This window comes from Martes martes (genome assembly GCF_963455335.1).
Source record: "Martes martes genome assembly, chromosome: 11".
Classification (NCBI taxonomy): domain Eukaryota; kingdom Metazoa; phylum Chordata; class Mammalia; order Carnivora; family Mustelidae; genus Martes; species Martes martes.
The window spans coordinates 37,599,339-37,627,196 of NC_137899.1; positions in this window are offsets into that span (position 1 = coordinate 37,599,339).

Sequence of the window (27,858 nt, forward strand, 5' to 3'; positions counted from 1 at the left end):
GAGAGATAAAAGCCCTTTCTGGAGAAATAAAAGAACTAAAATCTAACCAAGTTGAAATCAAAAAAGATATTCATGAGGTGCAATCAAAAATGGAAGCTCTCACTGCCAGGATAAATGAGGCAGAAGAAAGAATTAGTGACATAGAAGACCAAATGACAGAGAATAAAGAAGCTGAGCAAAAGAGAGACAAACAACTACTGGAACACGAGGAGAGGATTCGAGAGATAAGTGACACCATAAGACGACACAACATTAGAATAATTGGGATTCCAGAAGAAGAAGAAAGAGAGAGGGGAGCAGAAGGTATATTGGAGACAATTATTGGAGAGAATTTCCCTAATATGGCAAAGGGAACAAACATCAAAATCCAGGAGATGCTAAGAACGCCCCTCAAAATCAATAAAAATAGGTCCACACCTCGTCACCTGATAGTAAAATTTACAAGTCTTAGCGACAAAGAGAAAATCCTGAAAGCAGCCCGGGAAAAGAAGTCTGTAACATACAAGGGTAAAAACATTAGATTGGCAGCGGACCTATCCACAGAGACCTGGCAGGCCAGAAAGAACTGGCATGACATATTCAGAGCACTAAACGAGAAAAACATGCAGCCAAGAATACTATATCCGGCTAGGCTATCATTGAAAATAGAAGGAGAGATAAAGAGCTTCCAGGACAAACAAAAGCTGAAAGAATTTGCAAACACCAAACCAGCTCTACAGGAAATATTGAAAGGGGTCCTCTAAGCAAAGAGAGACCCTAAAAGTAGTAGATCAGAAAGAAGCAGAAACAATATACAGTAACAATCACCTTACAGGCAATACAATGGCACTAAATTCATATCTCTCAATAGTTACCCTGAATGTTAATGGGCTAAATGCCCCAATCAAAAGACACAGGGTATCAGAATGGATAAAAAAACAAAACCCATCAATATGCTGCCTACAAGAAACTCATTTTAGATCCGAAGACACCTCCAGATTTAAAGTGAGGGGGTGGAAAACAATCTACCATGCTAATGGACATCAGAAGAAAGCTGGGGTGGCAATCCTTATATCAGATCAATTAGATTTTAAGCCAAAGACTATAATAAGAGATGAGGAAGGACACTATATCATACTCAAAGGGTCTGTCCAACAAGAAGATCTAACAATCTTAAATATCTATGCCCCTAACATGGGAGCAGCCAACTATATAAACCAATTAATAACAAAATCAAAGAAATACATCGACAGTAATACAATAATAGCAGGGGACTTTAACACTCCCCTCACTGAAATGGACAGATCATCTAAGCAAAAGATCAACAAGGAAATAAAGGCCTTAAATGACACACTGGACCAGATGGACATCACAGATATATTCAGAACATTCCATCCCAAAGCAACAGAATATACATTCTTCTCTAGTGCACATGGAACATTCTCCAGAATAGACCACATCCTGGGTCATAAATCAGGTCTCAATCGGTACCAAAAGATCGAGATCATTCCCTGCATATTTTCAGACCACAATGCTCTGAAGCTCGAACTCAATCACAAGAGGAAATTTGGAAAGAACGCAAATACATGGAGACTAAACAGCATCCTTCTAAAAAATGAATGGGTCAACCAGGAAATTAAAGAAGAATTGAAAAAATTCATGGAAACAAATGATAATGAAAACACAACAGTTCAAAATCTGTGGGATACAACAAAGGCAGTCCTGAGAGGAAAATATATAGCAGTGCAAGCCTTTCTCAAGAAACAAGAAAGGTCTCAAATACACAACCTAACCCTACACCTAAAGGAGCTGGAGAGAGAACAACAAAGAAAGCCTAAACCCAGCAGGAGAAGAGAAATCATAAAGATCAGAGCAGAAATCAATGAAATAGAAACTAAAAAAACAATAGAACAAATCAACAAAACTAGGAGCTGGTTCTTTGAAAGAATTAATAAGATTGATAAGCCCCTGGCCAGACTTATCAAAAAGCAAAGAGAAAGGACGCAAATAAATAAAATCATGAATGAAAGAGGAGAGATCACAACCAACACCAAAGAAATACAAACAATTATAAGAACATACTACGAGCAACTCTATGGCAACAAATTTGACAACCTGGAAGAAATGGATACATTTCTAGAGATGTATAAACTACCACAACTGAACCAGGAAGAAATAGATAACCTGAACAGACCCATAACCAGTAAGGAGATTGAAACAGTCATCAAAAATCTCCAAACAAACAAAAGTCCAGGACCAGACGGCTTCCCAGGGGAATTCTACCAAACATTTAAAGAAGAATTAATCCCTATTCTCCTGAAACTGTTCCAAAAAATAGAAATGGAAGGAAAACTTCCAAACTCATTCTATGAGGCCAGCATCACCTTGATCCCAAAACCAGACAAGGATCCCACCAAAAAAGAGAATTACAGACCAATATCCTTGATGAACACAGATGCGAAAATTCTCACCAAAATACTGGCCAATAGGATCCAACAGTACATTAAAAGGATTATTCACCACGACCAAGTGGGATTTATTCCAGGGCTGCAAGGTTGGTTCAACATCCGCAAATCCATCAATGTGATACAATACATTAATAAAAGAAAGAGTAAGAACCATATGATACTCTCAATAGATGCTGAAAAAGCGTTTGACAAAGTGCAGCATCCCTTCCTGATTAAAACTCTTCAAAGTGTAGGGATAGAAGGCACATACCTCAATATTATCAAAGCCATCTATGAAAAACCCACCGCAAATATCATTCTCAATGGAGAAAAACTGAAAGCTTTTCCGCTAAGGTCAGGAACACGGCAGGGATGTCCGTTATCACCACTGCTGTTCAATGTAGTACTAGAAGTCCTAGCCTCAGCAATCAGACAACAAAAAGAAATTAAAGGCATCCAAATCGGCAAAGAATAAGTCAAACTATCACTCTTTGCAGATGATATGATACTATATGTGGAAAACCCAAAAGGTTCCACTCCAAAACTGCTAGAACTTATACAGGAATTCAGTAAAGTGTCAGGATATAAAGTCAATGCACAGAAATCAGTCGCATTTCTTTACACTAACAACAAGACAGAAGAAAGAGAAATTGAGGAGTCAGTCCCATTTACAATCGTACCCAAAACCATAAGATACCTAGGAATAAATCTAACCAAAGAGGCAAAGAATCTATACTCAGAAAACTATAAAGTACTCATGAAAGAAATTGAGGAAGACACAAAGAAATGGAAAAATATTCCATGCTCATGGATTGGAAGAACAAATATTGTGAAAATGTCTATTCTACCTAAAGCAATCTACACATTTAATGCAATCCCTATCAAAATCCCATCCATTTTTTTTAAAGAAATAGAACAAATAATCCTAAAATTTATATGGAACCAGAAAAGACCTCGAATAGCCAAAGGAATATTGAAAAAGAAAGCCAAAGTTGGTGGCATCACAATTCCAGACTTCAAGCTCTATTACAAAGCTGTCATCATCAAGACAGTATGGTACTGGCACAAAAACAGACATATAGATCAATGGAACAGAATAGAGAGCCCAGAAATAGACCCTCAACTCTATGGTCAACTAATCTTCGACAAAGCAGGAAAGAATATCCAATGGAAAAAAGACAGCCTCTTCAACAAATGGTGCTGGGAAAATTGGACAGCCACATGCAGAAAAATGAAATTGGACTATTTCCTTACACCACACACGAAAATAGACTCAAAGTGGATGAAGGACCTCAATGTGCGAAAGGAATCTATCAAAATCCTTGAGGACAATGCAGGCAGCAACCTCTTTGACCTCAACCGCAGCAACTTCTTCCTAGGAACATCGCCAAAGGCAACAGAAGCAAGGGCAAAAATGAACTATTGGGATTTCATCAAGATTAAAAGCTTTTGCACAGCAAAGGAAACAGTAAACAAAACCAAAAGACAACTGACAGAATGGGAGAAGATATTTGCAAACGACATATCAGATAAAGGGCTCGTATCCAAAATCTATAAAGAGCTTATCAAACTCAATACCCAAAGAACAAATAATCCAGTCAAGAAATGGGCAGAGGACATGAACAGACATTTCTGCAAGGAAGACATCCAGATGGCCAACAGACACATGAAAAAATGCTCCACATCACTCGGCATCAGGGAAATACAAATCAAAACCACAATGAGATACCACCTCACACCAGTCAGAATGGCTAAAATTAACAAGTCAAGAAATGACAGATGCTGGCGAGGATGCGGAGAGAGGGGAACCCTCCTACACTGTTGGTGGGAATGCAAGCTGGTGCAACCACTCTGGAAAACAGTGTGGAGGTTCCTCAAAAAACTGAAAATAGAGCTACCCTACGACCCAGCAATTGCACTACTGGGTATATATCCTAAAGATACAAACGTGGTGCTCCGAAGGGGCACGTGCACCCGAATGTTTATAGCAGCAATGTCCACAATAGCCAAACTGTGGAAAGCGCCTAGATGTCCATCAACAGATGAATGGATAAAGAAGATGTGGTATATATACACAATGGAATACTATGCAGCCATCAAAAGACATGAAATCTTGCCATTTGCGACGACGTGGATGGAACTAGAGGGTATCATGCTTAGCGAAATAAGTCAATCGGAGAAATATAACTATCATATGATCTCTTTGATATGAGGAAGGGGAGATGCAAGGTGGGGGGGTTTGGGGGGAGGTAGGAAAAGAAAAAATGAAAAGATGGGATTGGGAGGGAGACAAACCATAAAAGACTCAATCTCAAGAAACAGACTGAGGGTTGCGGGGGGGAAGGGGGACGGGAGAGGGTGGTGGGGAAATGGACATTGGGGAGGGTACGGGCTATGATGAGTGCTGTGAAATGTGTAAACCAGATGATTCACAGACCTGTACCCCTGGGGATAAAAATACATTATATGTTTATTAAAATAAAAAATTAAAAAAAAATACATACTTATAATACTGATGGAAGAGGGCATAAAGATTCCTGACATGTGTCCCTGTTTAATTTCTCAAACCACGGTAAATGGATTATCTAAACTCTCTATTAAAATACACAGACTTACAGTAGTTGTTTAAGCCAGTTTAATTTAATTTTCTCACATACTCAGTTAAATATATATATATTTCTAGTTACATTTCAGCCTATAACAAGACAAAAAATTAGTTAAGTGTTTGAATTTTAGAAACTATAAAACAACAACGTTTTGGGCTTGCCCTTTCTTTAAGTTTGTATTTAAGTCACTTTTAATTTCTTCAAAATAATTGCATAGTTCATTAACTTGCTATTTAACCACTTACAGGAGTTGAAATGTCATTATTTTCCCACATTATCTATACCTAGAAAGTCTTAAGGGAAATAACAATAAACAAAAAAGGCATGTGTCTTCAAATCCTCATTCCAACTTCACTTATAGGATCCTTATACAACCTGATGCAGTTTCTATTCAAGCAGCCTAATGTTATAAAATTCCAAATGTTGGCATTTTAATCTGTATTAAGAAAAAGCACTAAATAATTTATGTTTACACTTCTTTCAAGTTTTATGTGCTTAGACTCTATTAGTCTCCTTCAAAAGCAACAGAGAAACAGCATGATTTTGTAAATGAAATGAGTGCTCCAGTGGCAAGTATTTAGTTAGGGATCTTGTGTTTTGATTTTACTGTAACCATTACTGTGCTATCATTCACAAGTGTTCTCCTGCTACACAGCCAGTGCCTGCAACAATGGAATCTATAAATGGTGATTTTCATTTGTTCATTGAATATTTCCAACTGAACAGTGGCTATTTTGTCTCCTTGATTTCAGTCCTCCTTAGTTTTCAGTATGGTTAGGTTTTTTGGCTAGGATAAAGCAAATAATCTTGGGAAGATAGATTATACTGGGTTGCAGTGTCTTTTCTTAATGAACTCTACAAACTGAGTAGCTAAACTACATCAGCCATTGTGGACAACTTCTGCTAGTGCTCTGAAAGCTCACATATGTGGGGTGGGGGTGGGGGGGATGTACAAAGAATGGCATGGCTCAGAGAGACCCAACTGCAGTGAACATTTTTCTTTGGTATTTTCATTCTACACTTGAGAAAGATAGCCTTCTCAACATACCATACATGAAACCCCATTTAGTCCCATGATCGTAAATTGGGACATATCATTCTCTGACAGGCAGCTCTCTCTGTCCCATGACCAGCAATCCTGCAGTGTGACACTTTCAGTCCAGTGACCCTACCACACTCACATCGTCCTTGCCCTTCAGGTACTCACTTCTCTCCTTACACAGCCTACATTCCAGAGTCAGTCACCAAATCACTGCCCTGCATGACCCTCAACTCCCTTTCCCCACCCTCCTCTTAGTCACTTGACAAAACCTCAAACCTCATTAAATCCTACTCTGCCTGCTCCACGTGGCTGACTGATGTCACTTTAAATTCATGACTACTAACCCCAAGTGGGCCCATAACATTTGTGGTAATCACACTATATTTCCCTAATCAAATCACTGTCCCACTCTCCTAGACAACCACATCATAATCTCTTCCAGCACCTTCCCCTTTATCCTCACCCCCAGCTGATGACCTTGATTCCTATTTCACTAAAGGAGCCCTTGTCATTGTTTTAAAACATAAATCAGATAGTGTTATTTCTCTGCTCAGAACCCTCCAGTAGCTCCCCTTCTCCCTCACAGTAAATACCAAAGTCCTTACAATGACTCACAGAGAAGATCATGGCTCCCTGTGCCCTCTACTGCACTACTGCTCCTGTCTTACTAGGCTCCTTGTTGAGCGAACACATCAAGCCCTTTCCCACATGGCACTTGCAGTTTCCTCTGCCTATAACACTCTTCCCCGATGTATTTCCATGGCTCACTCCTTTGCCACCTTTGTCTTTGTTCTCAGTGAGGTCTTCTCTGGCTAGTTTATTTAAATTTGAATTCCCCTCCTTAATCCTAGAAACTCCCTCTACCCTTTTCCTCCTTTATGTTTCTCCACAGAACTTACCTCATCTGCACACTATGTTTTACTTCTTTGTTTGGTTTATTGTCTACATCCATCCACTAGAATATAAGCTTGGGCCTATGGGCCAGGATAGTGGCCTAATTTGTCCACTGTTGAAACCCCAGCACCTAGAACAGTACTTGATATATAGTGGGATAGATAGTGGGTGCTTGATAAATATTTATTGGGAGGATTGAATGAATGAATGAATGAAGCATCTTATTAAAGGAGGAGTGTCTAACCATTACCTATCAACTTGCTAGTTTATGTCAGGTTGTTGCTTCTATGATCATTAGCAAAGAACACTTAAATCCAAATTTGTATTTGATTGGGAAAAAAAAGAAGTTGGAGAATCACAAAAATAATCTTACCCTGCTGGGGCAGAGCAGCTGTGACCAGTGCTGTGCCTAGCAGGAGCATCTGTGTACTGTTTCCTTTGCCTGGAAAAGAGGACCTGCTGTAGCCCATTCTCAGCAGATAACTCAGAAATAATGGCTTATAATTCAAAACTGCTTTTTCTTTCTTTCTTTCTTTCTTTCTTTCTTTCTTTTTAGAAAATCATAAGACTCCAAAAAAATTATATAAGGGGCCATGAAATTTGCATAAGTCCCACTTATAGTCATCAGTACTACTTACCTTGCTACAGGAGTGTTTTTTAAGTAACCAAAGTTTGCCTTCATGTTAGTCAACATTAATGGCATGTCTAAGCAATGCAAAATAAATACATAAATAAATAAGATATTTTACCAATATATAAATATACTAAATTTTATTATATCATAAATCACTCAAAGTGTTTTCTGATAACTATTTTTAAAGAGAGCATCAAATTATGTACGTCTGTCATTAATATGGTACCAGCTGGGGTGTTCGGTTGGAGATTTTAATTGAGTAGTGGTTTGGGAATTTTTTTGAAGGGAAAAAAAAAAGCAAGATCAAATTTTCCCTTGCAGACTTTAGTACGTAATATGAGTGTCACAGATATTACCTGCTTTATAAATCATTTTTTAAGTTCCTTCTTCCATCTGAGCACTCAGAACAGCAACCCAGCAAAGCACTGAAAAACTGTTCAAATTTAAACCATTAAATGAAATCTGTCTCTGAATGTGTGAAAGGATTTACTGTAAAAATATCAGTTTGAGATTAAGTCAATAAAATTAATCATGACCTTGAAAGAGGAAAATGGGAGGGACAGGGGGCCCTAGAAAACACTACACACTTTAACAATGCTATAAAGGAAGGGACTTGGGGTTGCTATTAATTCACCATAGCTAAATTCAAATACAAGCTTTTCTTTATATATTTAGTTTGTTGTCATTTTTTTCATTATCAAAATTAACCAAAAAATAGCCATGGGAATTTTTTTATTTGAAAAAATTAGCTACGTAAGCTTGTTGGAATCTATATAAAAGTTTTAAGACAAATTAGTGATTTGAATGCCAATGAGAGTGACAGGACCAGCTTTTTTTCCTTCTTTTCTGTAAAGCTGCTGTGTTACAGTTGATAACCATGGATATGAAAAACAGCTAATTGGTTGCTCCTTCTACATCAATAATTGTCTATTGTTTGCAAAACATGCAGAACTAAGTAGGGAAGGCATAGAGTACTGAGTGCCCTTTCTGCCTTGTTATAGCAGAACAGAACTTGTGGATGGAGCCCTGGGGCACTCGGTTCAGCCATTGCCTGCCATTCCTCCCTGTCTTGTGGGCGTGTGTCCCATCTCCCTTAGTGAGAGGGCACTTAGAGCAGTACTGGGACTGTCCTGTCTCCTCTGCTGACCGTAAGTTCCTTAAGTTTAGGACGATTTCTGATTCACCTTTCTAAACCTCACAAAACTAGTTTCATTAAATAATAAGCCCTTAAAAGAATAAAAATCCAGTCTGATTAATCTTTTATTGCCTAGTGACCTAAACCTGGTTGGCACTGAATAAACAAACAAGCAAATAAATAAATAAATGTTGGCTCGATGTTGAATGAATGATGGAATAATGAATGAGTGAATATCAAACACTCTCCAACATCAGAGAATAAGCAGAGCCATTTTGTGGTCCAAGCCTCGTATCCCAGCTGCCTGCTTCAGAAATGGGGAAAGCAGAACTATCTGTGCCACAGTAACTTCAACGTGGCTGAGGCGATTCCCATTAGAATTTACAATAACATGCAACATTTATGTCTCAGAGCTAGTCCCTCAAGCCGGTAACATAGAAAATCAAATTCCCTAGTATTTTTTAACAAAACCTAGTTAAAATTACTTGGCCACTAGATGGCACTTGTATTAGCCATGTTTGGAAATTTGGAAAGGGGCTCTGTTCCAAAAGTCCTTTGCTAAGTAGTATGTAGCTTGAAACTGAAAGCATTCATAAAAAAAAGAAAACAAAAGACATTATGGGGTGCCTGGGTGGCTCAATCAGTTGAGCATCCAGCTCTTCATTTAGGTTCATGTCACGATCTCTGGGTCATGGGATGGAGTCCTATACTTCAGGCTCTGCATTCAGTGTGGCGTCAGCTTGAGATTCTCTCCCCTCTCTCTCTAAAATAAATACATAAAATCTTTAAAAATAAATTAATAAAAATACATTAAAATAAAATATCTTTAGAAAACTTACAAATTAGGGGTGCCTGGGTGGCTCAGTGGGTTAAAGCCTCTGCCTTTGGCTCGGGTCATGATCCTAGGGTCCTGGGATGGAGCCCTGCATCGGGCTCTCTGCTCAGCAGGGAGCCTGCTTCCTCTCTGTCTGCCTGCCTCTCTGCCTACTTGTGCTCTCTGTCAAATAAATAAATAAAATCTTAAAAAAAAAGAAAAGAAAACTTACAAATTATAACTAAATTTTTGGTATGCCTATAGTACTATAATTTACTACTGTATATTTTTAAAAACTTTTATTTAAACTCAATTTAATCAACATATAGCATATTATTAGTTTCAGAGGTAGAATTTAGTGATTTATCAGTGGCATATAACACCCAGTGCCCATTACATCAAGTGCCTTCCTTGATGCCTATCACCCAATTACCTCATCCTCCACCCACCTCTCCTCCAGTAACCCTCGGTTGTTTCCTATGATTAAGAGTCTTTTATGGCTTGTCTCCCTGTTTTTTGCCTTATTTTCCCTGCCCTTCCCCTGTGTTCATCTTTTTTGTTTCTTAAATTCCACCTATGAATGAAATCAGATGATATTTGTCTTTCTCTGACTGACTTATTTCACTTAGCATAATACCCTCTAGTTCCATCCATGTCATTGCAAATGGCAAGATTTCATTCTTTTGGATGACTGAGTAATATCCCATTGTATCTTCTTTATCCATTTATCTGTCCATGGACATCTGGGCTCTTTCTATACTTTGGCCATGATAGACATTGCTGCTATAAATATTGGGATACCTATGCCCCTTTGAATCACTATGTTTGTATCCTCTGGATAAATATCTAGTAGTGTAATTGCTGGGTCCTAGGGTAGCTCTATTTTTAACTTTGAGGAACCTCCATATTGTCTTCCAGAGTGGCTGCACCAGCTTGCATTCCCACCAACACCGTAAGAGGGCTCCCCTTTCCCTGCATTCTCACCAACATCTGTTGTTTCCTGAATTGCTTATTTTAGCCATTCTGACCAGTGTGAGGTAGTATCTCACTGTGGTTTTGATTTGTATTTCCCTGATGCCCAGTGATGTTGAGCATTTTTTCATGTGTCTGTTGGCTATTTGGATATCTTCTTTGGAGAAATGTCTGCTCATGTCTTCTGTCCACTTTTTTACTGGATTTTTTTTTGTTTTTGGGTTTTGAATTTGATGAGTTCTTTATAGATTTTGGATACTAGCTCTTTATCTGATAAGACATTTGCAAATATCTTCTCCTATTCTGTAGGTTGCCTTTTAGTTCTGTTGACTGTTTCCTTAGCTGTGCAAAAGCTTTTTATCCTAGTGAGGTCCCAAAAGTTCATTTTTGCTTTTGTTTCTCTTGCCTTTGAAGACGTGCCTAGCAAGAAGTTGCTGCAGCCAAGGTCAAAGAGGTTGCTGCCTGTGTTCTCCTTTAGGATTTTGATGGATTCCTATCTCACATTTAGATCTTTCACCCATTTTGAGTTTATTTTAGTGTATAGTGTGTAAGAAAGTGGTCCAGTTTCATTCTTCTGCATGTCGCTGTCCAATTTTCTCAACACCATTTGTTGAAGAGACTGTTTTCCGTTGGATAGTCTTTCCTGCCTTGTTGCAGATTAGTTGACTATCTATTTTTTTTAAATCAACCCTATCAATATAGAAATTTATCCAATATTTTGCTTTTCAATATATAGATTCATACATTAAAAATAGTAGCTGAAGTTAGAATATCTGTTAATACTTCCCTTAATCAAAGTGGAAAATGGCTTTAGGTTAGTTATTTTAGAAGAAAATTCAATAGATATTTTAGAAATGTAGATATTAGTAGATGTTTTAGAAACTACCTAGTTTTAGTAAATTTTCACATATTTTTATAATTTATATAAAATATATATTATAAATTTATATATTTTTATATCTTTATAATTTATATATTTTTCCAGAAATCTGCATTTTAAATATGCTTTTTAGGTGACTAGTATAAACTGGAGATAACTCAGCATTGCTTCAGTGTGTGAAGAAAGGTACATGGGTACCAAATCAAGGGAGATGAACAAGGACATGAAGGGTACAATATGCTGTGGCATTTGGATCTTATCCTGGAGGTAATGGAGATTTAAGATAGGCAGCAACATAAATTAATTGGATTCATTTGTGTTACTTTTATAAATTATTTGTGGAGTTAATTTCACTATCAAGAAAGATGGGTGAGGCTAAATAGACATAGGGTTGTGTTCTTACATAAAATTATTTTGCAGGATATCAGATATATATGATTTATTCCTCACTATCCTGGTATTAATGGCTCCAAATTTTTTACTTGTGAATGACAAGCCATGTAAACTATTATTTCTACTTGTGATTCATGTAAAAATTAATGTATGGAAAAAGAAACTCAGGAATCAAAATGATAATATTAATAATATACATTTATAATTATAAAATCATTGATAACTATAAATGTCATCATTATGCTGATAAAATGGGAAACTCCTGAAGCACCTGGCTTAAGGCTGGTATACTCTTTTTTTTTTTAAGATTTTATTTATTTGTTTGAGAGAGCAATAGCAAGAGAGAGAAAGAGCAGGAGCAGGGGAGAGAGGAAGAAGCAGGCTCCCCACTGAGCAGGGAAACATACAAGAGGCTGGATCCCAGGACTCTGGGATCAGGACCTAGCCAAAGGCAGATGCTTAACTGACTGAACCACCCAGGTACCCCAAGGCTGGTATACTTTTTATAGAGTCCATTTGTGTAGCAATTTGTATCGATTTGAGTATATTTGCAATTATAAGTTATCTGCCTCCTGCATTAATAAAAAATTTTAGTAGTTAAGTTAGTCTCCTGAAATAAATAACCCAAAACATGGCTCAACACAATAAAAGATGATTTCTCACTCATGTCACAGCTAATGCAGGGTGTCAGGCATAGATTGGAGCTTTGTACGATACAGAGATCCAGGCCTCTGTCAGTCTTCATCTTTCAGTCTTTCCATCTTCAAAGGCCTTGAAATGTGGTCTGTGTCCAGTATTCAGACAAGGTGCGGAAAGAGCATGGAGAGTTGCACATGCTCTTAACCACCTCACTGGAGGTGACATACATCATCCCCTCTCCCAAATGCCCCTAGTGAGAATCAGTCATGGTTCCATTGAGCTGCATGCATCTGGGAGCTGTGGTCTGATCCTTCATTGAGAAAGAAGAGAACAGAGCCAGTTTCTGCCACAACAGACCATTCTTACAGATCATTCAATACCAGAGATATATACTAGTGAGTAGGAACTGCTCAAATAAATAAGCTAACATACTATAGATATTTCCCAACTTATGTATGTTCCTTATAGTCAGGCATTCACTGAGGGCAACTACCTTTTTAGATCGCCCAGAGAAGTCTTTATCAAACTTTCTAGATTGTACCTCAATAAGGAATATACTTTACATGGTGACTCTTTACCAGTATATAGGTACCGAATCAAAAATTTCATATCTATTGTTAAGGAAATAATAATTACTCTCACTATATGTGGTGTACTCTGGGATTTGCTGTACTGTTTTCTACAGTTTCCTTCTATTCTTGCCTACCTCAACACTAGGCCTCTCTGTAACATTGGGAATCTCCCTTCCATCTCTAGCAGTCTCTACTCCTGAGGGGAGATACCCAGAGGAGTTTGAGTCTAGGTTTCCTGGTATGTAGATGATTCTCACTGCAGTCTTTTAGACACCCCAAAGACCATTATCACTTGTGATCATTTGTGTGTTTTCTTTTCCCTTACAGCTAAGGTTTTGGATTTCTCAAATAAACATATAGAATGTTCAATGAAATCTGAAGTTTGGACAATGAATAATTTTTTTGGTATAATGATATCTCGTGCAATATTTTGGACATACTTACATTACAAAATTATTTGCTGAAATTTAAATTAACTGGGTATCCTATATTTTATCTGGAAATCCTGCCTACAGTGAATGACACAATGCAATGGGATTTCTTTTTAGCTGCTATTTATTTCTCTTGGTTGCTGATAATAAGGAAATCGGGCAGGCATTAGATACTGGCTTTGGGGGTAGGAGAGGAGAGGCTGTGAGTTTGGGGCCGGTTTTGTAGTGAGACAAGAAGAAAAGAGAAATTGTAGTCAGTCAGTGGAAGGTAGCAGAGAAATGGGTAGCTGGGGATGGGGTGACACTGACCCGTACGAGGGAAGGGACTGGCAAGAAAATGAGTGTGTGCCAGGAGTGTTCCTATAGTCTTTTAGTGGCAGGAGGTCCTGGCTGCCCAATGCCTTTATCCCTTTATCTGTAACTTGAAAGCCTGTCCTTCCTCAATTTCCCTTACTGTCACCTGAGCTTTCTTGGAGGCTCTCACCCAGGTGACAAACCACCAACAGGAACTTGGAAGATATGGGGTGGGATATCTCTAATGCAGTAAGAAGGTGCTTTAGCTAGTGTTGGAGAAGGAGAGGGACGATTTATTCTTCGAATCCTTAGTTGAAATCATGAATGACTTTCCCATATGAATGTGGTCTTAAATGGTGGTATTTTCTATGGAAACCATTCTGTAAGAGATTCTCTGGAAGCTTATTAAAATGCAGATTTCTGTGCCCCTTGCAAAAATTTGGATTTAGTAGGTCTGTGATGTAGATTCCACATATATAATGTATATACATATATAATTTTCAAGTGTTTATTTAAATTCCAGTTAGTTAACATACAGTGTAGTATTAGTTAGTTTCAGGTGTACAATATAGTGATTCATCACTTCCATTTAACACCTGGTGCTCATCACAAGAAGTGCGCTCCTTAACCCCCTCCATATTTATTTTTTACAAGCACCAAGAACATCAGTTTGGAAAATATTGTAATGAAGTGTAGTATAGCATGGTCTAGTCTAGTCTAGCATAGTTTAGTATTATATAAGAATATATAATGTTATGAAAAAATGCTCAATATTACTTAGTTCTCAGAATAAGTATTTTTAGTGAAATTTGGAAACATAAACTTAAATTTTCAACTTCTCTTCAGTTCACTGTGAGACTTTTTGCCAATTACTCCCTTTTCCTTTTACACTCTTCATCTGTAAAATAGAACTAACATTTGCCGGTAACCTTAATGTTGAGGGGGAAAAATACCATAATCATGTCTCTGCCAAAATTGAGGTTCTAGGAAATAAATCACTGGATATAAATGCAAAATATAATTATCCTGAAAGTTTTCCCTGTTGCAATATTGGTAGGGTATATATTGTAAATGTAAATATTGAAAAAGATCGTTCTCATGATTAACATTAATAAATATTTATTAAGGTACATATAGGGTATTTGGCAATGTACTAGTCAGTGATCTTACATCAAATCTGAAATAGATTCACATTGCAAAGAAATATATAACCTAAATTAGAATTCCACAAATTGGAAACTGGCCAGTTTCTCCCCTGGGGAAAAAAGGGATTCAAATGTAAGAAGAATGGACTGGACACAGGAGAATTGGACACAGATCTCAACAACTGAGTGAAGCCACTTTCTCAGATGCCAATCTTATAAGCATCACATTCAGATTTTTTCTATAAAGAGATCCAACTCTAATCCCCAGGAGACCTGACGGAGTACCTCATCTGAAGCGTAGTACTTCCTTCTCTCAAGTCTGTGAACCACATCTGCTCTTCTCCACAGCCTCCCAAGCACGGTGGCCCAGAGGAATCTCAGTTTCAATAAAACCTCAAGACTTCCCACAGAGGATTCTCTAGTTAGAATTCTAGACTTGGCTTCTTAGATTAAGAATCTTTTTTAACCAATTTGTAGAGCTTTAGTCAAGACAGGAAATAACATGTTGCAGAGCAATTAAGCCAAGAACTCTGTGGCAAAGGTTCAAAACCTCATTCCACCTTTGACTCACCCGGGGACTTGTGAAGGTGACTTCACTTCTCTGGAACTCCTTTTTTCTCATCTAGAAAATGGAAAGATGAAAAGTAACCTGCTTTGATCGGAGGCTTGTTATATTGGGGGGAAGTGCTTTTGTAAAGGTCTTTGGAATATACAAAGAGCTGTAGAGAGGTTAGATAATGAAGGTTTTGTCTAAGCAAGACTGGAATGGCTACCTCTCTTCATTTTTACCCTCTGTTGAACTCACCTTTCTCTGCAGGCTATAAAAGAAGGAATCCTATATTTCTTCCCTAAGGACTTTTTTTTCACATAAATTTTTAAATGCCTTTCGTATTCATGTTTCAAGTTCTCCTGGAACTGGCTTTTTTTCCTCCAGCATTATGTATCCAAGATAATGAGAATTCAGAAGAACCACCTGCTGATTAAAAAAATAATAATAATAATCCACAAGCTGGCCTGATGCCCAGCAAAGATGAGTCCAATCCATGAGCAACCAGAGAAATCTGCCTCTTTTCTATACAAGTAGTTGGGTCCCTCATCTTTTACCACACATTTAAGGCCCTATGACCCTTCATCAAATTCTCATGGAATAGGAAAGCCTCTCCCAAGGGGTCTGAATTTTGAATAGGTTGAATTTCTCACCAGCTTGGAGGTTTTCTTCTCCAGTTAACTTTCTAAAAATACTCTGCTTCCTTCTATTATACAGCTTACAAAGCACTTCTGCACATTCTGAGAGTAAACTGAAATTCAGTGGAATCTAAGGACATGCCCTTGTCTGCTTTGTAATAAGTAGTAGAGCTAAAAGTCAAAACTATGAGTGGACTTTCTGTACTGCACAGTGCTGCTTGCCTTGGTTATTCTAGAAAGAGTAGAAAATAAGATCATAAAGGCAGGCACGGGTCAGATTGTGGAGGGTCTTGAATGCCAGGCAATACCAAATCACTCAAGGATGGTTGTTGTTGGGTTTTGGGGGTGGGCAGTGTTGATTTGTGTCTTAAATAAGAGTTGAGCTGTTAGAAGACTAATCTGAGAAATGTATGTGTGATAGATTAAAGAAAGGATAATATATAAGTCTGGTGTAAGTAGAAGTTAGAAACCACACAATAAATTGAATAGAAGTTTAGTGTTAAAAAGTCATTTAACTATGGGGTGCCTGGGTGGCTCAGTGGGTTAAGCCTCTGCTTTCAGCTCAGGTCATGATCCCAGGACCCTGGGATCGAGCCCTGCATCGGGCTCTCTGCTCAGCAGGGAGCCTGCTTCCCCTTCTCTCTCTGCCTGCCTCTCTGCCTATTTGTGATCTCTGTCAAATAAATAAATAAAATTTTTAAAAAATCATTTAACTATGATAGAGAATTAACTATAATGATGAAAGAGAACTCTAAAGAGAGCATTATGGTTGGTGGAATTATGTAAGGAAGAAGAAATTTGGACAGAGGGCCTCCTCCCCAAGGCTGGGGTAAAAAACCTCATTGGAGAAAGTATGGCTGTAGCCCACTCAACAGTGGAGCTGTTTGCCAAACTGGACAGGCCAGAGTCACTGGACAGCCAGAAATAACCCTCTAGGGAGTAGGCAAGTCAAGGCTCTGGGTGAGCTTACAGAGGGAATCAGGGTATTACTGCTGGTACAAGGCCTGGAGCACATGGTATCAAAGTGAGACAGTTACAAGAAACAACCTTCTGGAGTAAAGCAAGCAAGAAAAACACGTGAAAGAAATCAGGTTTCACTGCCAGCCAGCATTAGACCTGAGCACACCAGTGTCCACTTTGGGAGAGTAGAAGCAAGATAGTCACTGGGTCCAACCCAGGCCTGTAAGGTTACCAAGGGACCACATATTCTGGGGCATATTTGGGGTAGAGCACCAGTAGATGGCCCATAAACACACACCATTGGCAGACCTCAAAGCAGGAGCAAAGAAAAGCCAAATGTAACACATGGGACCAGGAAGAGAAGCTCTTGTCTTTCTGCAGTGTCCCACAGGCAAGCTCTATTGACAAAGCTTAATGTTGTGTTCACTGGGACAGATAAATGTTTAAGAGTCTAATCTATTATCCCAAGCATATGTTGAAAAGTACATATGGAGCTCAGAAACAGTAAATTGACAATTGGCACAGACAGTTTGGAAGTCTTCCCCCTTCTTACCTGAATAAAGTAATGACAACAGAAATTGTCTTTGATTGGAACCATGATTGAGTAAGGGCCCCCCTACTCATTTCCCCGGAAATTCTATTTGAGCTCTTACAACCATGACCTTTAAGTGGTTCCTTAAAAATATTCTTCTATTGGATCTTTAGTGATAATTCTAATATAATTCTAGCTTTTCAAAAGCTTTCTACATCTTCCTTTTTGGGGAGAAGGCAATTAGAAAAAAAGGAAGAGAAAGATGGCATCTGGGGAAGTGGAGACTTTTGTTCCAGCATTCTTCCATGGACCACTAAAACTGACCATGGTAGTAAGATCAATTTGAAAGCAATTGGAACTCACTTAAGAACAGTACCAGTGACCGATTCTCTTGCCTGCTCCACAAGTAGTTCTTGCTTAAGTTAGGGGGATCAAAGCCCTTTTCCCATTGATCTCTTCAAGCTAGTCACAACCCCTCAGGGAATGAAACAGACCAAAAGAAACAGGGGAATTAAGGTGGATAGTACTTATTAAGCAAACATTACAAAAAGTACATTCTTGCTCATGGATTTGTAAATAAGGGAATGTCTGGTGTGAGCTTCTCCACCCAGAATATATATAAGTGGATTTTTGGAAGCTCTTTAATGTTTAGTATTCTAGAAGTCTCTAATGGGGGAGGAAAATCCAAAAGGGGAAGGACAAAACAAAATAATGGAAAACTATAAGTTCTTCCATCTATGTAAGAAATGCACTGCTTTTTCACAGGCCATCAAACCATTTACTTTCTTTTTCTTTTTGATAGTTGTGTAACAGTGATTCATCTTTTACTGTAAGTGCATCTCTCAAAAATTCTAATATACATATTAATCATAATTTAATTCACCATATTTTTTAATGAAGGAATTCCATTTGATACTATTGACCATTAATTTCTTCTAGTAGCTTCCATAAAACAGTGCCCTCCTAATTTTCCTCCTACCTCTCCATAAAGCATGGAATTTCTTGGGGTTCTTCTGTGGGCCTCTTTTTCCCTCATCCTACTCAAAATTCATCTCCTCAGTCATCAATTCCATGATTTAAATTACTACCTACATGGAAATGACTAAATTTATTTCTGCAGCTGAGATCTGTCTCCTAAGCAACAGATCTGTTTATCTAACCACCTCAAAACACAAGGCTTCCCAGGCACTTCAAAACAACACGTACAATACTAAAGTCATCACATTGCCTCCAAACCTTCTCTGGCTCCTTTATTCTTTACATCAGTGAATGGTATCACCATATACCCAGTTATCCAAACTGGAAACCTAGAAGCCATTCTTGATGATTCTTCCTTCACCCTCAACTCCCACAGAAAATTCTACTTCCTAAGTACTTCTGAAATCTATCCATCTCTGTCCATCCCCTTGACAACACCCCCCAATTCGTGGCACTATCATCTGATGCCCTCTTAGTCAAGGTTTTTCCATCCAACCCATTCTTCACACAGCAGCCAGGGACATTCTTTACAAATCAGAAAATCACATAATATAACTCCATGATGAGAAGGGCTTAAAAGCCTTCAGTCACTCTTAGGATAAAATCCAAACTTAACATGACTTTAAATAAAAGTCCTTATATTGCCCTGCCTACTTCTCCACACTCATTTTTCCTCCCTCCTCCTTCACTAACATTTCCAAAGTTCCTTGTTTTCTCTTGCCTCTGAGCCTCTGCTGCTGAGTCTGTTGAACCTCCTTCCCTTCCACCTAACTCTGTGCACTTGGCCTATTCACACTCATGCAGAGAGCCAGTGGTTCATCCCATGAAAAGTCCCCTCAGACTCTGCTGGATGGTGAGGTGACCTATATTGTGCTCCCAGAATACCCCCTGCTTTTCTCAATCCAAGCATGTATCACACTTCATTTTTCTTTTTTAAAACTTAACTTAGTTTAGGTATAATCTGTACACAATTAAATTAGACAATTTAACTGTATAATTTAATACATTTTGACAAATATATCAATCATGTTACAAACACTACAGTCAAGATATAGAATATTTCTATCTGCCCAAGAAGTTTCATTGTTAATCCTTCCCCCACCCCCACCTCCCCCACCTCCCCACCCGCTTCAGATTAACCACCTATCTCCTCTGTCACTGTAGTTTTGCCTTTTCCATAATATCACATAAATAGAATCATATGTGCACTCATAGGCAGTCATTTGTAGCTGGCTTCTTTCACTTAATGGAAGGCTTCTGAAATTCATCCTTATTGCATGTAAGTGCAGTGCATTCCTTTTTTTTTTTTTTTTTTTTAATTGCTGTGCAGCATTCTTTTGCATGGATGTAACAGTTTGTTTATTTATTACCCTGTTTCCAAAATGTTTGCTTCTGGTTTGGAGACTTTAGGAATAAAGATGCTATGAATATTCACTTACAAGTCTTTGTCTGGACATATATTTTCATATTTCTTAGGCAAAGACCTCCAAGTAGGATTGCTGGGTCATATGATAAATATGTGTTTAACTTTATAGGAAACTGCCAAATTACTTTACAAAGTGGTTGTTTCAGTTTGCATTCCCACCAATATTTGAGCGTTCCAGTTGCTCTATCTTCTTGACAACACTTGGTATGGTCAGTCATTCTAATTTTAGCCATTCAAGTAGCTGCATAGTGGTTTCACACTGTGGTTTTGATTTGCATTTCCCTAATAACTAATGATGTTGAACATCTTTTCATATACTCCTGTGACATTCATATATCTTTGTTAGTAAAGTATCTGTTCAAATATTTTTCCCACTTTTGTATTGGGTTGACTCTTTATTTTTGAGTTACAATGTTCTCTCTATATTCTGAAACAGTCCTTTATTAAATATATGTTTTGAAAATATTTTCTCCCAGACTCAGGCTTACCTTTTCACTTTCTTAGTAGTGTCTTTTGAAAAGCAAAAGATTTCAGTTTTTATGGGGCCCCACTTACCAATTTTCTTTCATGTGACCCCCTATTTTAATGACTTTATTAATTGCCTATATTTCCTACTACAGAATAAGCACAGTGAGGGAAGACTATATGTTTCTCTTGCTTACTGTTTCCTGCACCTGACATGAAGCACTCAAAGATATTTAATCAATCAATTATAATTAGTAAAAATATAGCCTTCTGTACTAGACAAACCAATCCTATTACCTACCATACCCACAGCCTGTTAGGCTGCTACATTTTATACCATGTGGTTCTGTTCTTTCTACTTCCCTTCTTCTTGGCTACGAATCATTAGGCTAGAGAAAAGCAAGGGCATTCAATCTGCAAGCTAACTGTACAGAGCTCTGATGTGAGAAATCCATTCAAACAGAAATAAACTAGACCAATGATTCTTAGAACCAAGTTATATGTGGCTAATAGAAACTTGAATTGAAATATACAGAGAGGGGCCCCTGGGTGGCTCAGTGGGTTAAAACCTCTGCCATCGGCTCAGGTCATGATCCCAGGGTCCTGGGATCAAGCCCTGAGTGGGGCTCTCTGCTCAGCAGGGAGCCTGCTTCCTCCCCTCTCTCTCCACCTGCCTCTCTGCCTACTTGTGATCTCTGTCTGTGAAATAAATAAATAAAATCTTTAAAAAATACAGAGAAATAGGCTGTTAGTATGAAATATAGAAATATATAATATATTAGAAATATGAAAGTGAAATGATGCAGAGAAGCAGGCCATGAAATAGAGCAGAAGTCATGGACAAGATGACATTCTGAAGATGAATCTGTAAAGTAGCTAAAAGAAACAAAGTATACATGGTAGTGGTCAACCTGACCACATAGCCAGATAACTTGAGAAACTTAAAAACTCAGTCATCTGGGTCCCAGCCCATAGACTGTTGTTTACTCAACACATATTTTTTAAACAGTGCCAAGCACTATTCTAGGCACAGGATACAATTGTGAGGAAAACAAATAAAACCCTTATTTTTATTCAGTTTATGTTCTAAGTTAGAATCTACAGGTATAGGATTAGATGTGTATATTTGCTACAGATTAAATGTTTGTCTCCCCCCTCCCCCGCCCAAGATTTCTATTTTGAAATATTAACCCTCAAGGTGATGGAATTAGAAGGTGAGGACTTTGGGAGGTGATTAAGTCATGAGAGCAGAGCCCTCTTGAATGGGATTAATGCCCTTATAAAAAGCCAGAAAAGAGTCCTTGCCAGAACTTGGTCATGCTGGCACCCTGATCTGGGACTTCAAGCCTCCAGAACCATGAGAAATAAATTCCGGTCGTTTGTGAGCCATGAATTTTGTTTGCTTTGTTAGAGCAACCCAAATTAAGATAATTTTTAAAGCTCCACAGGAGTCTGACTCAGACTCAAGAACTATTAAAGAAAAGGAGCAAGTTAGAAATGGGGAAAGGGAGAGAACATCAAAAAAGAAGCAGCACAGAGAATTGCTTAGTTATATTAAAGGCAGAGACCTGGTCTAAAGATCTGTGAACTCCGTGTACTGAGATCCGAAGAGCCACCTGAGATTTTGTTTCAGCTTCACTGAGATTCAGTGGTAGTATGGTTTCTGCTTTCTCTTGAGGCTTAGGTCGTCTCACAGACTCCTATGAGGCCTGCCCACTTGGCTGAAATTCCTGTTTGGCTTACCTCCTTCCACCTTATTTGAAGTACCTTGAGACCTTCTTTTCCTTAGAAGGATAATGAGTGAATTAAACCCACATCTTAAACTCAGGTCCCTTCTTGCCCTAATGGAAGGGAGATGGCTGACAGCAACATCCCTAGCCTTTTCTAGGCTTTCTTATCTATTCCCCTAGACACTGACTGAGGACCAATAACACCTTAAGGTAGTTCCAAGTAGGACAACTAGGATACAAGTTCTGTGTGTGAGTAGCCCATATGAATATGACTAAGACGTACCCACTGCCCCACAGACTCCTATTGCCTTTTCTTAACTCACCAGAAGAAACCTCTTAGACAACAGTCGAGACTGAATCTGAGTCATCACTCTACTTTGGATACTGTATTTTGGCTGTTGAGCACTAGTCTTGGGGTTTTCAGATAGTCTGACCTTGAGCTCAGACCACGCCCAGACCCAGCTTAGTCCCCTGCCCCCAAGATATTTCCTTCCAAGTTATGATTAATTCAACTTTTATTAAGTCCCTGATATGTGTCAGACACTAGATCCTCATGGATCTCACAGTTTAACTAGAGAGAAAAAAGTACACAAAATAATTCTCAATATGATGAATTACAAAAACAAAGAATTAAAAATAGAAAAAAATTAAAACAGGGAAAGCCACTTTCAATAAGGTGGTTAGGGACTATATTATGAAGAGATGACATTTTTCTAGCATGAGGAAGAGGCCCTGAAGCAGGAAAAACATGGCTCATTTGAAGAACTGGAAGAGCTCCCAATTGAGAGGAGTTAGAAGGACACCAATATAACTAACTGATACAATGTGAATCTTTAAAAAAATCTTTGTTTCTTTCTATAGTCATTTCCAGGAGATCTGCCTTTTTTTTTCCCAGAGCAATAATGATGTAGACCTAATCAAGTGAGTGAACATTCCCTCTTGACTGACCACTTAACTAATGCAGCAAATGCAATTCACCTTTCAGTGGGAATAGGGAAAGGGAAGGCCACTGAGGCTTTTAAGACATAGGTGCTGAGACCTGATGGTTTTACCTACCTTGTATTGACCAAAGCAAGCCCCAGTCAAGCTCAGATTCAAGGGGTGGGGGGATAGTCTTCACCTCTGCATGGATAAAGCTGCAGAGTCACACAGAAGTCTGCGGGCACAGGAAGGCCGTTAATTTTGCCATCGGTATATTCAGTCCACACTGCGGGTGCCATGCTCTATCAGCTACCACCTGTTGTGCACAAACTCTTGACTTGCTCTGCTTCCTCACTGGAGACTGCTTCTGCAGCCTTAGTCTCTGCAGCTTGATCACTCCTCTCCACACCTGTCCTGCCTTCCCTACAGGCTCTTCTACTGGAGCCACTTCCCTCATTCTATTTCCTATTGCCCTGAACGGACCACCAGGCCTCTCACTGTAGTTCAGCTGAGTTGTCAGAGGCTTACAATCTTGAAGCCCAGCCTCTGCCCTGAGAACAAACCGGGGCTGCCTTTGGAGCAGACAGATACGAAAGTAAAAGACCAACCTATCACCAGCAGACATTGAAACATGTGAGTAGGCCCCAGCAAGGTCAGCAGAGCCACCTACACAGCCCGTAACTGTGGTCAATTATGGGCTGGGTAGGTGGCTGTGCTGACCACAGCCTCACAAAGGAGCCCAGCGGAGACCAGAACTACCTGACTGCCCCATAAACTCCTCAGCAGTTATAAACAGAAGCCACAGCAGAAGTGCAGGCTTGTTGGATAAGCCCACACTGGGGGGCTGCAGGAGAAAGGAGAATGACAACTTAGTGGCAACGTGGGACTCAGCAGCAGCAATCCCCCAAGAGGAACTGGTGAGAGGATTTCAGGGAGTAGTTCAGGTAACAATTTAAGATGCTGAATCTGGGCAGAGATTGGAATGTGATTCTGGATGTTTGATGTAGATGGTAGAGATGTTTGACAGCAGTTGGAAATGCTGACCGGAGCCTGGATGATCGTTGGGAGTAGATGAGCTTGCCAAGAGAGTAGAGGAGGAAAAGAAAGCTGAGGCCTTAGTCTTGGGTAATGACCAAATTAGAGAATATAAAAAAGGTAAGTCAGTTCTAAAAAGAAGAAAAAGGGCAAAGTAAACAAAAAAAGAGCCAGGACAATGTAGTCATAGAAGACATGAAAGCAGAGCGTTTCAAGAAGGAGGCATTAAACAATGTCCAAAGCTGTGGCAACATGAAGGAGAGTAAGAACTGAACAATCCTGTCTGGAGCTCAGTGATTGAGAACGAATATTTTAAGAATGACTCACAATGAAAAGCATCAGTAAAATAAGGGCTTTAATTAACAATTTGGAAATATTTAACAAAGTTTTCTAAAGGTCACACAAGCCCAGAATAAACAAAATATAATATTTGGGGGGGCGGGGGGAGGAGTGACCAGGCAGTAAGTGAGGCAGCCAGTGCAGGGGCCTCAAGAAGAAAGGCATTTATCAGGAAAATATAACCACTATTTTTCTGTAATTCCAGCTATTGCTTGTAAAAACCACAACACTCCTTGAAGTTGGAAACCATTTTGAATATGCTTCACTTTGTGGATTTGGAAACAGTACCCTAGAGAGAACTCAGTTTGAAGGAAAAGGAGCCTCCTGCAAGAATGGATTGCATAAGAAGCCAAGTGTAATTTTTCTTTGATGGTCCTCACTGGGTGTTCTCTGAATTTACAATCAGGGGCTTCTAATTGATAAAGCTTTGATAGCACAAAAGGTCATCATGGATTACTCAGTCCTGCTTTGCAACATACTGTGCTTCCCACAAACATTAGCAATTAACTGCGATAAATAATGGCATGATTCACCCATTTCAAACCCAGGACAGCATCCTGAAATCCCTTACCTGCAGTAAATAGCAAGTAGGAACTGCCCTTTTATGTAAACTCTTTCCATACCACAGTTGAATTTGTCTCTAAAATTTGTCCGATACTTTTTTCCATTTAACACACATTTATATGGGATCTAAATCTATTTCCCCACATAACAAAAATCATATTTTTAAAATAAATACTCTGTATCACAAGTGATATATGTATGAACCTACCATTTAGAAAAACTTTTTAATTAAATTATTCCTTCATTTAACCAAGAACCCTTTATTGTCCTAATGATTTATTATTTCAATTCAGTCCAAGTGGCAAGAAGAAATTTGGTACCATTCTGTTGTAACATGTCACATTCCCATTCCAATTTTGTTCGCAATAAATGTGTTACAGTTCTTCCGCTGGCAGTCAAGGAAACTTCATACAAAAGCAGCATTTACTTGCAGTTATAACAGAGCCAAGTAATACATATGCTGTTCGACAGTTTGGAGTATCTGTTTTCCAGCATTCATCTGGAGCTGTTATTGGAACCATTAAAATTATTTTTTTATAGTTTTTAAAGGCCCAAGACATATTAATTTGTCCTGATGGATGGTATAATGTGTTCATGTAAAAGAAAAACAAGTGTTAACATAAACCATGACTAAACTGTCAACCACCTCCTCTTTTACCTCACTTTTGACTCCACATATTTAATTTATTCTCCATCGAAAATGGCAACCAGTAAAAAAATAAAACCCTCTTTTTTATTTACTTTTTACTTGATGATACTCACACCCTTTATCACAATGAGCCATGACATTTTGACCCAAAATAAGAATGAAACTTTTGCTTTCAGATGAAAGTCAACACAGATGGTGTGATAACATTACAGAACTTTGTACAAAATGTTTCATTTAAAGCAGGCCCATTTAATGCCACATTTCATTAAATATGGCCTGTCTTAAATCAGACAGGCTCTCCTACAAAGAACCAATCTTTATATTTATTTAAATTCAGAGTAGGTGGCTTATCTATCACTATAAAAGACTTTGCCTTCTTTGTACAAGGATAGACATTAAAGCTGCGAAGCAGGGTGAGCCTCTTTAACCCAGCCAGGCCAATCCAATTTGCAAACAGATTGCATCCAAAGGTTCTTTTGTCAGTCTATTGTGGGATTTTAAAAGCATTTTACCATAGAAACAATGGTATACTCAGTGGTTATGTTCTTAGGAAAGGCCATAAAAGCCTGTTTAACCCACCATATGGTTGTGTTAACAGTTAAACTGAACCAAAATGCACCTGTGCTAAATAATACTATAGAACGATGCATAGTATTTCAATGAGAAAATTCATGGAGAATTCCACATTTTTGGCCTGTGATACAGTTTCAGTAACAACACCCTCTTTCATTCCTTTTGCAGATCTCCTTCCTTGTTGGGCAATAGGACGTGGACTTCTTTGCCCTAGTTACAAGCCACCAGTGCTGGCCAGTATTATTTGGAGCCAGGGTTCCAGCACAGTAGATGAATCACATACAGGAGGTAAAGACAGAGACTGGGGATAAGGGGTAAATGTGTGGGATGGCCTAATAGGTAAAGAATGGACGAAAGTCTCTTGCCAGCATATACCTCAGTCCCCACTCTTTGATCTAGCCTGTGCAACATCATTCCTTTCTTTTGCCCTGAGCATTATACTGTCTAATTCACCTTTGATTGCTACTACCTGTTGCTCCTATCAAGGTTTCTTTCTTCCTCCTGGTCTACTGCACTTTAGAATAGCAGTCTTGATTTTTTTCCTTTGTTCCTATGTGTCCTTTTGAAGTTTCCTAAAGACTGGTAGAGCTGCTAGCAAAGGAAGTCAAAGGATAAAAGAGTGCTCCTAAATTTACTTTCCACATCTTTTTTTTTGTTTGTTTGTTTTTAATTTAGATTAAGCTGAGAAAGACAGAAGTATATCTGGATGATAACAATAAGTTCTAGAGACCAAAACAAGGTATGAATTTGTTCTATAACATTCAATAGTAAGATAGATCACATTAATGGATATGCACCACTTGGAAGCAAATCTTGCTCAGCCCCCAACAGCCAGAGGTATCAGGATATTCCAGCTCACATTTGGGAGACTGCCTTTTCCTCCTCAGCTCCCCCAGAATGGGGGGCAGGGTGGTGCCCTGTGAAGAGGGTAAATCTCTCCTGATCCTCAGGCCATCATGGTCATACATGAAGTGCTTATTGCTTAAGCCCCCCAGTTCATCCAAAGATTGGCCACACCATTATTCTCTGCCAGAGATCTCATAAGTCAGCTTTTAAAAATTATTACTAAGTTTTACACCCCCCATAGGGCTCAAACTCATGACCCTGAGAGCAAGAGTCGCATGCTCTAGCAACTGAGCCAGGCAGATACCCTTAAATCAGTACTTAAAGAGTCATAAATTTTCACCATCAACATGCCCCACTTTAACTCCCCATCTGAAGACCTTACTAGGAAGGCAAGGGGGACAGGTTCCCAGTATTCATAAGATTGGCATGCCACCCCAATCTCTGAAAGCTAATCTACACTCTTGTCCGTTCTGTAAACTCTGCCCTCCTCAACAACCCCCTGCCACTTTCGTGCCCCCACTGCCACTCTCCTCCTACATCTGTATCCCAAAACAAAAACTTGAGTGGTGAGGTTTTATTCCAAGTAGCAAGAAACTCCCATTTTCATCCATGTTCTTTTTTTGGACCTTCCATATAAAGGCTGTTTCTGGTACCCTGAAGCTAGAAAGCCCAGAATCAGAACATAACAGCTTCTGGGGATGGTGGAAAAAATAAAAAATTATGACAATATATTATCCTCCCAAATATATTTTAGAGGAACTCTCAGACTCACTTTTTT